The sequence below is a fragment of the Ursus americanus genome, chromosome 19 (assembly GCF_024610735.1).
Source record: "Ursus americanus isolate L20-20 chromosome 19, mUrsAme1.1.p, whole genome shotgun sequence".
Taxonomy (NCBI): Eukaryota; Metazoa; Chordata; class Mammalia; order Carnivora; family Ursidae; genus Ursus; species Ursus americanus.
In genome coordinates this window covers 24,950,948-24,968,623 of record NC_142145.1, presented here as the reverse complement: position 1 = coordinate 24,968,623, position 17,676 = coordinate 24,950,948, and the positions used below count along the sequence as shown (strand labels likewise).

At 53.5% G+C, this 17,676-nt stretch overlaps 1 protein-coding gene across 1 annotated transcript in view; it reads right to left on the bottom strand.

Moving 5' to 3' along the window:
* Window positions 1–17,676, bottom strand: part of ZBTB7C (zinc finger and BTB domain containing 7C) — a 343,127-nt gene that overhangs the window by 277,451 nt on the left and 48,000 nt on the right. The window lies entirely within an intron of this gene.

Sequence of the window (17,676 nt, the reverse complement as noted above, 5' to 3'; positions counted from 1 at the left end):
ACACACACACACACACCCTACATTCCTCTTTTCTTACCTCTGTATATTTTATCTGCCTTAAAGTTCTACCCTTCATCCCACCCACTATTCAGAGTTCAGCTCCTAACACCAACAGAATCTCATTGTCCCAGGAAAGAGGAAGTAACCGGGTGCTCTCCCTCCACTGGTGAGACGCACGAAGAGCAGAGCCATGTCTACCAGGGACATTCCTCAACTCCTGCAGCCTAGGTCCCTGGGGTGAGGCTTCCAGCGTGCTGTGGTTTGGGGGCTCCAGGCAGGCCACCCACCTGTGGCTTATTATGAACCTCCTTTCGCAGCCCTTGGGCTCAGAACAAGAGGAAAGGATGGAGACGTAAGGCTCGCTGAGTAAGGGACGCAGACTGGCTCCACTGAGTGACCGCATCTCCTAGCCAAGACCACGGCCCACAGGCTAAGGGATGCCCAGCATGGAGGTCTGCTCACCTCTGGAGACTGGGTCCCCACTAGCCACAGCCCTGTACCTCTGGTCAGTCATGGCTTCCACTTCTGAGGGTGCAAGGGGAGGGTTTCTGCTACCCAGATGGCTGTGACCCTGAGCCCCACCCTGACCCTGGGCTCCTCGGAGCTTCAGTGAACGCACTGCTGAGAAGGGGCTGAGGCAGGTGGAGAATGCACACCAGGGCACCCAGCACTACCAGTGAGGGGTAGCACCACAGACAGGGAGGAGGGTGGCAAAGGAAGGCAGGGACACGAGGTCCCATGAACTCTGTAAGCATGATGATGACAACGTCTTACAACACATATAATGATGAACACCCTTCGCGCTGCTTTGACATCCGTTGGACCTCTTGGGTTTCAGAAGAGCAACATAAAGCGTATTTTAAAGATGAGGAAACAGCACAGAGATGTTGAGAATCTTGCTAAAGGTCACACAGTAAGTTGGCGAAAGGGCCAAAACAGGAACTCCGGACTCCCAATCATCATTCTTTCCAGCAAGCCCCCAGGTCCTCAGTTAACTTCGTGTCACCTCGGGGGTGGGGGGCCGGGAGCGGGTCAATAGGAGTGGAAAAGAGAAGGGGAACAGAGACACGCTTGGCCTGCTGGCGGAGGATGGGGACAAGAGGAGAACAATCATGCCTTGGGCTTCTTCCCTGAGAGGAGGATCTCGGAGGGGGAAGCACAGAAAGAACAGAGTGATAAACAGGAAGACAAGGATGTGCAGGGTCCTAGACAGGAGCAGCTCGGGCAAAGAGGAAACTGGCTGGGATGAAGAGCTACAGCTTTGGGGCATGGGGCCTGTGCCAACCTTGACTTCCTGGGGGACCTGACTCTCTCTAGCCCCCACCTCCGAGGCATTTCTGGGCAAGGCATCACTGGGGGTGCTGTTTGTTCATCACTTGGAACGAACAAGGCAATTGCTATTATTATTTTCAAAAAGCATATACGCATTTACACGTTCTTTTGTATACGTGGTACGTTCCTAAATAATAAAAATGAACCAAACCCCGCAATGTCCGACCCATCTGAAGAAAGATCTGCTCCTGGATAATGGGATGCCTTGCTTGATTCCCAGACTGTTCTGCCTCTACTGACAGGGAGGAAGTCACCACTTGGAAATTCCTACCTAGTAATAGAAGGCGGGGCCAACCACTCTCCTACCAGAGCAAGCAGCACAGGCCACAGGCCTGGAAACCAGGGAGAGGGGGCAAATCCATGGAGCTAAGCAGAAAAATGACCCAAACACCAATGGCAGCCACAGCGCCTAGTGCAGACCCACACGCCCCCTTCCAGTCCACCGCGGACCAGACCTCCAACCACGGGGCTATGGGAAGAACAGCAAATCATTCCCTTGGCGTGAGCTCTCTGAGTCCCAGGCAGCGCAATGGGTCCTTAGTCAACCTTGGAGCTCTTGAGTGAGCCCTACTACGTGCAGCGGATGCCATGGGCGGAAAGAGAGCAAGCTGAACCCTTTAGAAGCCAGTCACCGGCCTCTCCTGCTGCCGGCTGCACGGTCACCTGGCAGCTGGAGCTCCAGAGGCAAACAGCTCAAGCTCATAAATTCTTGTTGGGGGTAGGGAGGGAGAGGAGAGGCATGCTCACGGGCCCTCCTGCAAGGTGGGGCTGAACCGCATTCACAGCAGATGGTGCTGTCGCCCTCGCTCCGGGATTCTCATTCCTAATTATCTGTGCTGTCAGCAAAACAATTAACCCTCCAAGAAAAATTGCGCCGTCCACTCCCAACCATATGAAAAGGCAATTTTTCCCAAGGACGAGGGACACTTAGGGCAGCGGCAGACAGAAAGTAGGGCAGCCTTGCATTCGGTTCCGGATCTCACTCACCCTGGGCAATTTCACATCCTCTGACCTCCGTGGTCTCTGAGGCCGCCCAGCAGCCCCTCCAGCCTCTTGAGCCTGCGCTGTCTCTCCCGTAAGAAGGCAGAGAGCCCGAGCCCTAGGGCCCCCTTCAGTCCCACAGTGCGACCATTCTACAAGCCCCCGTCTTTTCCTCCGAATGTTAAGTCCCTTTGGAGCCGAGACCGCTTCTCCGTTCGTTCCTTCATTCATTTGCTCAGTTGCTTCTTCATCTGTTTGTTCATTCATCCCGTTATTGCGTATTTACCATGTTGCTCCCAGGAGATACAAAGAAAATATCTATTCAGCCTTCTTGACCACTGCTTGGAGCCTTCTTCCCTGAGATGTGGGGAGAGGAGGGGAGGATGGGGCAGGGAGAGGTGGGGGCCGCCAGCCAGGAGCTTGAGCACTTGGCAGGGGCTTGGTTTCGGGCTGTAGGAGGGAAATCCTGTGGCTGCACTTGGATTCTCTCTGAAGATTCAGCAGCAGGCACAGCCTCCTCTCCGGAGAGCTGAATCTGAGCAAGCCACTTTGGCCCCCGGCACAGGCCTGCAGAGGGCAGAGAGGTGTGATGGGAGGCGAGCCCCAAGCGCCCCCCGCCCCAGGGCTGTGGGGCAGGTGACCACACAGGGTCTCCACCTCCCAGGTGCTGGCCAAGTATCTGAGTTGAGCTGAATGAACCAGATTGCCCCTCCTTAGAGGAACTGTTTTAAAAAGCAAGGGGAGTTTTTACAGGGCTGGGGCATCGCACACAGGTCGAACCTCTGTGGTCAGAGCTGAGCGAGCCTTCGGGGATGAGGCCTTCAGGGCCACATTTTACAGGTTCTGTCTGGAGAGGCTGATGGGCTGGCTGCACTCAGACAGGGAAATGGAGCAAGACCCGGCGGCAGGTGGCCCCATACCCAGCCTCTCTCCCGTCCCACTCAGCCTGCCCCCAGGACAGCTCCGCAACCGCCCGGGGAACTCCCAAGGCAAAAAGGAAAGTCCAAGACGGGACACGGCTGGGCTCCCCCGTGGGGCTGCAGGCCCCCTGCTCAGACACGGGCAGTGCTCTGGGCACCAGGAGGAATGCAGAAAACAGAGAGGGACGGAGTGGGGGTGGGTAGGGACGTGGGGCACCTCCTCCACCACCTTTTTGCCCAGTTAAAGCCTTGTGACATCTTTCTTCCCTCTCCCCATTGCCCATCCGGCTACCAGCACTTGCCCTCACCCAGGGCCCAGGAGTACAGGATGCCAGATGCCAGCCCCATGGCATAAAAGGAGTGTGTTTATATTCAAAGCGGACTGTTGCCCACTCAGAATCTGCCCTCTCGAAGGCAGCACATGTGACTGCACCCCCTGCCCAGAGTCTAAGCGGGACAGACGCCAACCTCTGGCTGGAGACATTTCTAAATATGAGCCTGGCACAAAGAGTCAGGTTCCCAGGCCTCCTCTGCCCTGGGAGACCCAGCCAGGATTTTCGAGGCTGCCGGGAGGGAGAGGGCTGGGGGCAGGCAGGATCAGGAGGCAGCCAGCTGAGACAGCCATCAGCCCTGGAAATATCGCCTGCACCCCTCCCTGGCCTTCCAGCCTCATTAAGGGAAGAGAAAGGATTGCCCTGCATCCAGAAAAGCCTAATCAATTGCCCGCAACCCTTGGCAGTGGGGACAGGAAAGCCACTGCCTGCTCAAATGTCCACGGATTAAAAATACACAAATGGAATATTTTTCTTCCCCTCTCCTCAACCCCCTGAAGCCAGGGATGCTCGTTAAAAATAGCCTTGCTGTGGCGTGGATCCTACAAAACCCAATGGCTGGCAGGAAAATTAAGGAGTCATTGGAGACAGCACTAAGTGGTTACCCCTGGGGAGTGGGCTGGGGAGGGCCAGGAGAGGGTGCTTTCAGGTGTTTCTAGACACACTGCTTGAATGTTTAGCAATAAGCAGACATTATTTTTGTTTTTTAATGAAAATTTATCCATTGCACCTCCCAGCCTAAGCTTAAAGCTGACCGTGCACTGACCTAGCCTGGTACTGACTAGCCTGGCAGTGCACTGACCCGCGGCCCCCAGGGCAACAGGTACAAAGACAACCCAGAGTCATGAAAAGAGCCTCGAATTCAGAACCAGGGTCTCAGATCTGTAACCAGCTGGCTGTGTCACCTTAGACCAGTCATTGAGCTCTCCGGGTGTTAGTTTCCTTAACTATAAAATGAGTTGGATTCAATGCTAAAACAGGTACCTTCTAGTCCTGACATTCCACAGTTTTAGGTATTGAGGGAAAATATCTAGGACTTGCCCTGTATTTCTCCCCACCAAAAATAGGCTTGGGGACTGTGTCCTGGGCAGGGGTGACGTTTTACAACCAGGAAGCAGGTAGAAAGGTGAGAAGCTGTTCTGAGAGCAGAGACCGACTCCAAACCTTGCTGATGGAGTGCAAGGTAGAAAGAGCATCCCTTCGGGACCCACGATGTCCTGGGTTCAAATCCTGAATTCAGCTGTCAGTGATTATGTGAACTCAGGTCATTGCTTATGTGCAAAGCCACCGCCTCATCTGTAACATGGGGTAAGAACACCCACATGCAAAGTGGGCGTGACTATTAAATGAAGTGAACTAGTACGGAGCTCATTGTGGGAGCTTAACATCCGTTTAATCTTTTTTGTCTCCTGTCATTCACTCTACCCTGCATCGCAGGGCAGTTAAGGGCTGGGCCCTGGATCAGGCTTGTGTCCCCGCTCCACCGCCCATTAGCTTGTGAGCCTGGTCAAGCAACTTAATTTCTCTGTGCCTCAGCCTCTGCCCCTGTAAACTGGGAGTGAGCTATGGCTGGTCGCCATGCAGCCCAGCCCACAGCCCTGCCCCTACTAGCCAGCCGGGCCCTTGGTGTCCCATCTTGCGTCTTCCATGGGTTTGCCATTTAGGACTTCCTTCTCAGGCAACCCCCTACCCTCCAACCTCTCCCAGGTTCCTGGCCCACAGTGGCCCGCCACCTGGAGTGATCCTGCAGATCTGGCCCTTCCTCATTCACCCCTACCTCCTCTCCACTTGGTCTCCACTCAGCAGGTTGTGTACCTGGCTGGGAGCATGGATTCTATCCTGGAGGCACGGGGAATGTGTGTTTCAGATCAGTGCTTCCCAAGCTTTAATGTGCTTATGAATCACCTGGGGATGTTGTCAAAATACAGATGCAGGCTCTGATTCAGGAGGTCCCCGGTGGGGTCTCAGATTCTGCATTTCTAACAAGCTCCCACGGGATGCCCATGCCACGGGTCTGGGACCACCCTTTGATTAGCAAGGCTGGGGAGTGGAGGAAATTCTAGCATGAGTGTGTGTGTGTGTGTGTGTGTGCAGGGGACAGGGACAAGGCAGACCAATTAGTCAAATCCAAAAGAGAAATAAAATTTTGACAGAGATGACACCACGGGAGACCAAGGGTGGATTCAAGAGATGCTGAAGAGGGGCGCCTGGGTGGCGCAGTTGTTAAGCGTCTGCCTTCGGCCCAGGGCGTGATCCCAGAGTCCTGGAATCGAGCCCCACATCAGGCTCCTCCTCTGGGAGCCTGCTTCTTCCTCTCCCACTCCCCCTGCTTGTGTTCCTTCTCTCACTGGCTGCATCTCTCTCTGTCAAATAAATAAATAAAATCTTAAAAAAAAGAGAGAGAGAGAGAGAGATGCTGAAGAGGAAACGCAGGGGAATGTTTTACCAAATTACGTGATCTGATCCAAACAATAAGGGTCACGCCGATGGGCAGAGTGTAGGAACACAGAAAGATGTTTACTACATACTAACTGAGAAAGCAGACTGCCAATTATACACACACTGTGTCTTCAACGCAGCCAAAGGCACGTCTAAGAACCCTGGCGGGAAGGCTACAGCGCAGGGCCGCCCCGGCGGGATCGCAGGAACACCACATGCATCTTTGTTTCTTCGTCATCTTCTAGACATTCTTGATGAAGTTTTACCATTTCCGTAATTCCAAACTTATCTTCTACATATTCTTATTTGCCCACTTCCCCCAACCGTCAGTTATTCTGTGTTATTGAGGTTTGATGTATTTCGAGCACGGACTGCCGTTTGCTGCAAGGGCTGGAACACGGCGCAGTAAATCTTCTCAGTCAAACCCCAAAATAAAGCAACCCAGATTCTGTTTTTCCTCTAAGCCAAGGGTCCAGTGCTTTGGAAGGCTGGCGCTATCACCTCTCACTATAGCAACAGGGAGACCCTGGTGACCCCGAGCTTACGGTTATTAAGAGTAAAAATAGGAAGTCTGTAGATAGACGTTCAGTAAGAAGCCGCACTGGACAGGCCAGGCAAGGAGCCCTCTCTGCCTCTCTTGCAGGGAAGAGAAAGCCAAAATCAGACTCTAGGAGCTGATTCCTGCAAGATTACAGGGTGTGCTTAGCATTTTCTTCTGCGTTTCTCAGGTCAGGGCTATAAGCTGCCTTGCAAACCAGTTCCTAATGCACCTGGAGGTGGGCTGTTCTAGAATAGGAGTCAAACATTCCAGCCAGGGGATGCCTGTGGCTCACTTATGTACTGGGCATGCTCATACCACTCCCAACTCCCTGCCCCCAGACGGCCCTGGGCACTCCTGGCAAAAGTAGCCCTCCATCCCCCCGAACCCCCATCCCATTCTGTGCAGCATCTCCCCAGCCTGTCCTCGGGCAGATGTGTCAGCGCCCGCAGTCTCCCATCTAGACCTTGGCTCTTACCTCTGGAAGGTGGGAGGAGGTCCCAGCCCTGGTCTGGCCGCTCCTGCCTGAGATACTGTGTCTGAACCCAGGCCTGCTCCCCAGATCCTGAATCCACTTTGCTCTCTAGTGATTCAAGTTCAAGGCCCAGTTCCGCCAGCAACTGGCTGTGGAAATTTGGGCAAACCACTTCACATCTCTGAGCCTCAATTACGTCAGCTATACACATTTTTAAATGGGTTTATGGCATCTTGTGGTCTTTTCTGGTCCTAATGCTCTATGAGGCCAACAGACACCACCGTTTATTTGGCAATACAGATGAGGTATTTCACATGCAAAGATTTTCTAGACAACTGAACACTGCCCCTTCAAGCAACAAAATGTGTTTCCCTTTAACCCTACTCTGCACGAATTATTTTTCTGAATGCGTACGTGTTTCTCTTCCATTTTGTGGCAAAGGATATAAAACCTAATCTTTGTTGTGGACGATCTGTCCCCAGCTTTGTTCCCCAAAGCACTGGCTGTGGCTGAAGTGCTGAATGTCATGCAACCTTGCCTTGATGGCCATCCAGCATCTCCAGGAGGCGCTCTGCTGTCCTGGGGGATTTAGTCCCCATGGCAGGGGGGCAGGGGGCTTCTCTTTCCTTCTCTCTGCCCCTTCCCACCGGGAGGCTCCCAGAACTCATGCTACCTGTTTGGGTATGCCCGCCTGAAGAAGCTGCTCGGCGTCTAATGTGCAACTTAGAACCCTCCTGGGCTGGGCAACCATGGGGCTCTGAGCAATGGTCAGGGGCGAGGGCTGTTTTTAAGAACAAGATGCAAGGGCTTTAGCCATTTTCAGTGATCTGAGACACTTTCCCTCACTTCAAGATCTATGTTCTGGATAGGAGGGGTGATGGCAGGCTGATCTCTGGATACCTGAGGTGTGTTTCTTGACCCCACACCTGAACTGACACTTATTTCTGCTTCACTGGATGATCTTCCCAGATGCTGGCTGAGAAACCGTCAGGGTTGCCAACATCACTACACAGGCCAGATGAGAAGGCAAGCTCAGATTTAGAATTTAACCTCAACTCTGTCTGTCCCTGGTGTCACCCTGTCCAAACCGATCCTCAAGTTTCAGTGTGCCTTTGCCTTGCGTCCTCCCATAAGAGATGCTACAAGTCCCCAAATTAGGCTTTCTTTTCCCTGCTTCCCCCAGGAAGCCAGCTGGAGGCATTAGGCCAGATGCAGGCTCGTCCCTAGTCCAGAAACATCTGAGGGAGCCATCCATGTCCCCCACGCATCCTCTCCCAGGCAAGGTAGCACAAAGCCTTGACACCCTCTGCCTTTGCAGCCCCCCACCCCATGCCAGGTAGGAGCCAACTATCCCCAGCACACTCTTACAGTCCCCTTTGTACACCAGGCTTCCAGCAGCCTCTTCTCCCACCTGACCAGTCAACTCTATATTCATCATCAACCCTGAACATGTGAACTTCCTGGTCCGTGCCCAGTGCAGCCCACCACAGCACGAATCCTCTGGGGCACCCCAGCAGAGAACCTGGAGGAGGTGGTCAGAACAGAGAATTCCAGAGTTTTCAAGCCTGGAGGTGGACAGTTCTGAAAGATGGCCTTGACGGGAAGGCCAGGCTGCCCACGACAGGATGGGGAAGCTTCTGGGGATGAAACGTCAAAGCCACTTTGAGACCAGGGTGGGAGATGGCTTGCAAAATGCTGAGGTCAGCTAGAACAAGGGCAGGGAGTGGGGGGAGAGGTGGCCTGGGAGACAGGCGTGGGAGGCAACCGAGGGAAGAAGGTGGGGTGACTGATAGCCCGGGCGTCAGTATGAGGGCAGATCTACCAGCCCTGCCTGACAAACGGACCTGACCCGGTATGTCACCCTGAAGCTGATCGGAAAAGGGCCTCTGCAAACCCACATCCCTGCTGGGTCTGGCCTGGGGAGCAGCACGGCAACAAAAAATGAGCTAAGGCAGTAAAATAGCACAAACATTGCAAAATAATAACCACCGCCAGGAGCCAGGCATTTCCCAAAGATAGGTCAAGGCAGTCATCACAGCCGCCCCACCCCTGAACTGGCCCCTACTTCTGCTTTGCTGGCCGGTCTCCCCAGAGGGAGTTTACACTTGGTCGGAGCCAACGTGAGCACAGGGGCCAGACCAGAAGACAAGCTCAGATTTAGAATTCAATTCCAACTCTGTACCTCCCCGTAGCATCCCAGGTCTGCGACTAGCTCCCCCGTTTACAGATGAGCAAACTGCGGTTTAGACAGGGTGGGCAACCAAGGTCACACAGCTCATAAATGGGGAGTCTGCATTTACATCCTCAGCTCTGTGCCCCCTTGGCTGCCACACTTCCCCAGAACCCCCAGTTCCTCGATTCCTCCTCGCTGCCGGGGCAAGGACAGTGGCTCCGGGCTGCTTTGTTCTGGGAGACCCTGCGGTGTCCCTGCATGAAAACGCTGCTCCAAGTCTCCCACGGAGGCTGAGATGGGGCCGCAGGATTACTCCCTCAGGTAGGGCTGGTCTCCAAGAGTGACAGAGTGCACACGTGTCACCTGGCTGCGCCCTCTGCCACCTCTGTTCCAACACACACGGTGCATTCCATTCGGCCAGGAGAGGAAGGCTGAGATGGAGCTGAGGACACGGAAGCTGGGGGTGGGGAGGGGAGGAGAGACAGAAAGCAGCAGGGGGAGGGCAGCTGGGGCTGACGGGCTTTGCTTGCAGCCCTGGGTGTGGTGCTGGCTGCAGGGGGAGGGGATGCGGGGGGGGGGGGGGGGCGGGGGAGGGGATGGGGGGATGGGGACGGGGGGGGGCCCCCCCGCTGGCAGGACGTGAGAAGCACCTATTAGCAGCTTGGTGGCCCCTGCAAATGCAGCATCGTGGGGATACATGACAGGGGAGGGAGGGCTGAAGGAGGAAGTCTCTTTGCCTTCATTTCAAATACAAATGGCCATGGACAAAGGAAATGGCAGAGAATGATGACAGATTTCCTGTTTATAAGCTAGGCTCTGAAGACCAAGTTTCCACTTGTTTGTTTGTTTGTTTGTTTGTTTCTTGCATCCTTTCTAATGCCTACCGGGCACTGTCCAGGGCAAGCTATGGAGGCCGCATAGGTGCTTCTTCCATTCACCAGGTTTTCAGGGAGTCCCAATTCTATGTCTGGCCCTCCAGAGATGACAAGTGGACAACAGACCCCTACCTGAGGGAGTGTGGGGTCTCATGAGGGTAGACAGGACAACACCTCCCACAGCAGAAGCCCAGAGGCACCCAATCCTTGAGGGATGCCCAAATGAACGGTGCGCGCTAAGTGCTTTAGGGGGAACGTTCAGAATAGAACCAAAATTCTCAAGAGGTGGTGGGTTCTCCAGCCCTAGGGGTATTCAAGGCAGGCTGGCCACAAGCAGAGGCCTGAGGGCAAGTCTAGTCCACTGGGGCCCAAGAAGGTCCTAGAAATGCCAACTCCAACAGGCCAATGTGGGGGTGGGGAGACACAGCGTGCACATCCTAGAAGCCGGTTTTAAAGGGAAGGGGAGATACTACAAAACTTGCCAGGAAGCCTCTGGGACAGAGACCATTTCTTTTTCATTTGGAAGCCCCTGTTAATATTTTCTTGTGTTTCTATCCCATGAGACTTTATGCCTATATAAATAAACAGCAATATGTATTATTTTTACTCTTTTTTACACAAGTGGCACCATACTGTCTGCATGGTGTTCTTATCATAATAGCTGGGAAATCATCCCAGACAAGTATATAAAAGCATCCTGGTCCTTTTTTATGCCTGCGTACTAGTCCACCATGTGGCCGCACTCTCCTGCGGACGGACATTCATGTTGTTTCTAATCTCCTGTTCCTACAAGCGGCCCTGCAATGAACAGTCTTGCAAATATGCCCTTTCCTGTATGTGCCTGGGTCTGCAGGATAGAAGTGGAACTCTTGGGTCAAAGGACGTGTCCATCGAAATTTCACAGCTACTGTTGAATTGCCCTCTGTAGAGTTGAACCAATTTACACATACTCTCCGTCCTCCAGCCCTGGGTAGGCGTGAGCTCATTTCTGCAGGGACGCCAAGGGCTTACCTTTCCTCTGTCTCCACGGTGCTCATTCCAGGGATAGACTCAGGAAGGCTTTGGGGGTCACCACTGCTCACAATCACCTGGGCTTAAGTAATGGGGGCTGGACCAGAGAGGAGGAGGAAGCCAGCAGCCAGCAAAGGGAGGGACCAAGTTCAAAGGCTTTAAAAGAGCAGTGGCTTCGTGCATCTTGAACAGCCAAACTGCCCGTCCCACATGGACATCCCACTGGGTTGGGAGACAACAGGTTGCCCCAGCAGGGAAAGCATATTAACGCCGTCTAAAGGAGGGACTCTCAGCGTGTGCTCCAAGAGGAGATTACAAGATTAAATTTGGGTCTCCAAAGTCCCAGCTGCACCCATGTTAAGAAAGAACCGTTTTCCTGCTGTTAATCCATTCCTGGTGGAGATGTTGCTTCAAACTGAATGAGCCTTTCGTGTGCTGAAGTCAAATGCGATCTCAAAGATAAGTTAAATCACTTATTCCAGAAAACATGAAACCTTTGATCGGAGTGACTAAGATTTCACAGCAGCAGTTGCTGGACCAGGAGAGCCCCAAAGTACCCATTCCCCCCACCAGCCTGGCCTTGGCCTCACCAGCAGAGCAAGCTCAGGCTCCAGCACAGGACCCAGAACCCTACCCACTGGGAGATTTCTCTCTGGCAGAGCACAGGGGAGGCTGGAGGGGAGAGAGCAGGTGAGCCTAAGGGGCCCCACCTGGCCAGAGGGACAAGAACTAGAGGTGCTCTGCCCTCTGCCCAGCCCGCTTCCTCACCTCTATCCAAGCTCTACTAGGCCTTCTAGGTTCAGCTCAAGGGTCCCCTCTTCCAGGATTCAGCAGGCACCCCAAAGCATGTTCCTAGAGCACTTCTGACCTGAAGTGCAACCTTGTCTGTCTACCTGGCTTGGCGTCCCCGGACTGTGAGCACTCTAAGGGAGAATCTGGCACCGTGTTTGATCCCCACTGAAGCGCTCAACACATGCTTGATGAGTGAATGAAACGGAGCCCTGGAAACAGTCGGAATAGCTACCTGCCCTAATGATGCCACCTACCGATCTATCTAAACATTCATCGTCCTAGTGGGTGCCAACCATTATAGTTGGCCCTGGGGCATCCAATCCACGTATTAGGCAACGGGGTTCCAACAGGGCTTCTTGAACTAAAAGGTCACCTGGCCCCAAAGGCCCACTGTTTGAGTCGCTCTTTTTAGTGGAAGTATCAGCTTGAGGAAATCCCCACCCCCAAGAGGAGTCACACTGTCACTCAGTGGTCCTCCTCAGCTCCTCGGCCAGCTTGCGGTGGGGCACATGAGCGGAAAGGCTGGATCTAGGGCCCTGCTCTACATGAGGCAAGAGGCAACGGGAGGAAAGTCTCTGAAATCCTAAAAGCAATATGGAAACTGAAACTGTCACAGTGATAATCCTTCGCTTGTGTCACGTCTCACAGTCTGCAGAGAGCTTCCTATCTAGTACCTCCCGGTCCTCCAAGCAACCCTGAGACAAGTAAGAACAGTCATACCCAGTTCACAGATATGAAAACGGAGGAGCAGAGAGCTCAAGCCCTGAATCACCCAGATAACAAGGGGCTAAGCTGACAGCTGTGACCAGGCCCTCTAACTCCAAATAGAGTATTCTGTTGACTGCTGCAAGATGTACCAGCATTGCCTAAAACCACAGCTTCTAGCTGTGCAGAAAACCCTCTTCCTTCTTCAATCCTTCCCTTTCCCCGGACTTGTTGATTGATGAACGAGCTTCCCTAGGTTCTTTATAACCAGCAGTGTTGGGGGCTAGGTGGGGCTGCAAGAGAGTCCCTGTCCCCCAGTTTCCTTCAATTCTTCATATCTTTGATGTTCAAACCATGCAATGACCCTAATCTGGGCATTTCCAGGAAAATGCACGCAGGCTTTTCTTGAAGCGTGGCGGTCCTTTGTGACAGCACGGATTGCTGGGCAGGGTTGGCCTCTCAGTAGAGGGCACCTACTCGTCCCCTGGCTCCATGCATGTCTTCTTAGTGACCCCGGATAACTGCAGGTCAGCGTTAGCATACAGAAGGAGGAGAATGGTTGCATGATCTGCCCACAGCCATCACACAGCCTGGAAGTGGTCAGGCCCAAGGGCCATCCTTGCATTTCCCATCACAGCATGGGTGGGAGCGGTAGAGACAGAGCCACTGTGCTGGACCTCTTATGTTCTATCTGCACTCCAAACCATCTCCTGGGCCCCCCAATTTTTTCTTCACCCAGTGAATTAGGTGGAACAAAACACATTCAGTTGGTAGCAGAAATCAGACTCCCACTTCTCAGACACCGTCATTCTACAAAAGCATCGTCTGAGGGGGGAATGCCTAGGAATACAGCTGTGAGATTCATACCTGCGGGCAGAACGCCGTCTCTCTACCAGGCCCATTTAAATAAACAGGTGTTTTAGGTTGACATAACCGATCTCAACATGAACACAATTAACGACTTGGCTCATAACAATTTCGTGTTGGAACTTTACGTGCACTATAGACACTGTTCTCCCTTACAGAGACCATCTGATATGGGAAAGCGACTTCGAAATGGGAAAATGAGGTGATTAATCACCTGGCAGTGGACTCACCTGAGATCTCCTTGTCAGCTCACCATCCCCGAATACAGTTAACAACGGTGCTCCTCTGTTTCTCCTCCCACACGGTTTGCAGGGCATTCGTATTCTAATGGACTTGGGAACTCGGCCTAAGAAGTACAGCTATTTCCTGCTTCCTGACTGCAAATCTAGCACCAATTCCAATCTGTTAGCCAGTTAAGCAGGAAAGGAGAAGGCTGGCATGTCAGGGTTGGTTGGAAACATAGCAGTATACTCCCCTTCGTGTTCCACAGAAATGAAGGGAAACGGGGTGACCAAAGACATTGGGCTGAGCCATTGTAAGCCTCCCAAGCACACTGAGGCCCTCCTATGCCAAGGGCATCCAGGCCCCTCTGGCCTCATACCATCCAGAACATTCCTGTTGGCCAGTCTCAAGAGGGCTTTCCCTATATCCCCTGTGTCTCTTGCTTCCTCTCTGACCAGCCAACTGTGACAGTCCACCTGTGCCACACCTAGCCCTTCCCTGCCTGCCCCCAGGTTGATCTAGGTTTCCCCGTCCTGTGTCTGCTGCCCACTGGTGCCTGGAGTAGAAGACTGCCATGGAAACGTCCTGCAAGCTGACCTAGCATAGCATGCTAAGGTGAGTTTCTCTCCTTCTTGAGCATTTCTGGTTCATAGCACGATCCTTTCAGAGGGGGTAATATTTTTGAACAAAAGGATATAATCTCTAACAGTGAAATTTCAAGAACTGTGGGGAAGAAACAGGGTGGTGGAAGAGAGGTGACGGCAGAGAAATCTCTGAAATGCAGCCTTGAAATAATGCCACACGGACCGGCCACAAGCTACTACTGAGAATCTGTTTTTCAAAATGTAAAACAGTCAATTTCCAGATGTCTGCTTTGGGGAGCCAAACTGCTGTTGACTTGTTCCCAGTTCATCATGGAATAAAGTCTGAGCTCCTCGCTGAAGTATTTCAGGCCTTCCACGGGGCCCGCTCCTGTGAAGCTTTCTCTCCTCCCGGCCCCGAGTGAGAACTCCCCTTGGCCCCTGGCTTCTGCACTGTGCTCCTGGACTACTCTGGGCTTCCCAGTCTGGGCCCACACATACTGGCCTGGCCCCGAAGGCCTCCCATTCCCTGGAGCCATCTGCTGCACAGCTCCAGGGGGTACGCTCCCATCCGAGGTCCTGTGTGTGCAGGAAACACGCGGCGCAAGGAACCCCGGTCACCCAATACCCTCACAGCCTCTCTGCTTTGGGAGGCCTCCCTCCACCACTGCGCACTCGTCCTCCCTAGCTTCCTCCATGCTTCTGTCTTTGGTGCACTTCGGGACTTGGACACTCACTATTCTCTTGATCTGGGTGGGTGGGGGAGGTACCCAGGGTGAGTACACGTGCCCTAGGGGTAGTGATGGGGTCCCAAGTCTGTGGAAATCACCCCCACGCCCAGGCAGGTGGGCTGGGAATCTGGCATTGGCTTTCCAAGTGTGTTCCTGGGACCAGTGGCAGCACAGTCCCCAGCAACCTGTTAGGAATGCAGATTCTCGGCCTGCCGCCACTGCCCTCCCACCTCTCCCGCTCTCTTGAATCAGACACTCTGGAGGTGGGCCCCAGCACCCTTTGTAGAAGCCAGAGGCAATTCTGACACACAAGAAGTGCGAGAACCACCAACGTATAGGACCCTCAGCCACCAAGCCGGGTTTGCTGAATTGATTAAGCAGGGTTTTCCAACCAGGAGGGGAGTGGGGCCTCTTTGAGGCTGCCCATTACATTGGTCCCTGGTGGAGACCCCACTCCCACGGTTGCTCTGAAGAGTCACAGAGTGAACTCGCTCAGAAGGGCTTCCCGGCAGCCTGAAGCATGATCTCCCCTGGGCCAAGGCTGAACACAAGATGCACCACCGAGCAGCCAGGCCACTGTCCCCCAAAGGACACTCCCATCCCACAGTCCTTGCCCTGCTCCTGTTCACCGGGTGGGTACATTAGTCAGCAAGCAGTAGAGTTTGACAGGGTCCCTGTCTCCCTGTCCCTACCGAGTGCTTGGCCATCCCTGAGACCCTCCTCCTAGTCCCCACACCTTTCGCAGCCTGTCCAGGGCTAAGCCCCCAGCGTCCCATGTCCTGCAGCAGAACTGGGAGTGCGCACTGTTCCCAGGCCCCCCTCCAGACTCCCAGAATCTGCATCTCTAGGAGGGGCCTGGGAATCTGGTGTTGAACAAGTCTCTCTGCTAACTCTTATCATTAGCAATCTGAAAAGCAATCAGTGAGCCCACCTTCCTTAACTTGTCAGATAGGGAAACTGAGGCCCAGTGCAGTGACTTGACATTCACTGACCATTCCTGACCACAGAGCACTCTCTCCTCATCTTGGCCTCCACAGCACTCACAGCCTGGATCCCACCCCCAGTCCTAGCACACATTACCCTATACCACGTTTCTCAACACTGCCCAAGCAGCCCTGCCCCTCCCCCACTGGACTGCAAGGGTCTGGAGGCAGAGCTGGGCTGTAGTCATGAGACCTCCCTCCCCTGACTAGTACTCGGTGCTCAGTGCTGGGCACACGGGAACCTCGATAACCGTTTGAGGCAGGAACAACCCCCCCCCCCCCCGGCAGCCCAAACTCTTCCATTAGCATACGCACTGAGATTAATCTACCACATAGCCAGATTGTCACCTTGAAACACCCTGGAAGCTCTGTCCCACAGGGGTGAGAGAACATATACATTCTGACGCGAAGCAAGCAGCCACCTGCAGAACAGGTGGAGAGGGGGCCGGAGCAGTGGGGGTTAGAGGCTGGGTGGGGACGGGGGGGGGGTGTCACAAGGACAAACTTCACCTTCTTGTTAATTCCGCTCAGAGCCAACCCCCGGAGACACACAGCTGGGAAATGGGACACAGAGCTCACACTTTCTCACCTCTGCCTCTCAAGAGCCCTGATGCTGACACATAGAAAAGGTGACAATGAAACAGACAAAGAAGAGCTCCAAGGAGAAACAAGCCCGCTCCGTCTGTGGGTAACAGGGTCCAGGGAGTCTGCACTGGGTGCCCCGGGCAGTGCGGTAAAGCCCCCAGCCTTCCCCAGTGGCACCAAAGGGAACTGCCAAAATGAGGAGTTTTCGGGGCCCCAGAAAGGTCTCACCGATATTCGAACTTCGTTCCACCCAACCCCGACCAGGCCCTCCCAACCTCCCAGTATTAGTCAGGCTGGCTAGTAAAACAAACAATTCCGAAATCTCAGGGGCCTAAGCAACAAAAGTGTATTTCACGTTCACAGTATGTGTCCAGTGATACTCCAACCTTTTCATTTTCCTTTTTGCCCTAAGCAAATGGCACATCATTTGCATTTTTGCACCACAGCACAGCTCTTCCAGGCAAAGGACCAATTTCTGAGCCAGCCAGGATGGGCTAGGTTATGCCACAGTAACCACGACCAGCCAAGGCACTGTGCATGTGGCAGTCATCCGGGGGTCAAGCGGAAGCAGTGGCCGCCATCTTGAATGGTGCCGACCATCCTGCCAGCTCGGGAGGGCCTCAGGCTGCAACCTGGAAGTGAAACCCAGCACGCCGCTCATGACCTACTGGCTGGAACTCATCTCGTGGCCCCACCCCACCATGACGAGTAGAGGAAGGGCAATCCCGCTAAGGGCCAGAAGACACTGCACCCACCAGGGCACACCCACAGCCACCCAGTGCTGGTACATGACATTCCTCCACAAAGCTTCATCCCTTTCCCTCCCCTGTGAGGGCCAAACTTCCTCCCCTTATTTGTCATTTTCACCCCAGGTTGAAGGAAAGCTTTCAGATCAGGGAACTATGAAGACGATCAAAATATGATTTTCAAAGAAAATGACAGGGGACAATATTACAATATAGAACATTACAGTCTTACAATATATAACAACATTCTCATGTATAACAGTATACATTTTTAGATAGAACAGGAAGTTCAAAGTAAAGGTTTTAGTGCAATGGCAAAATGACGGTCACCAGATGCCCCTGTGGGAGTGAGAAGGTAGAACGTACAAAGGGAAATTTCAAGAATGAA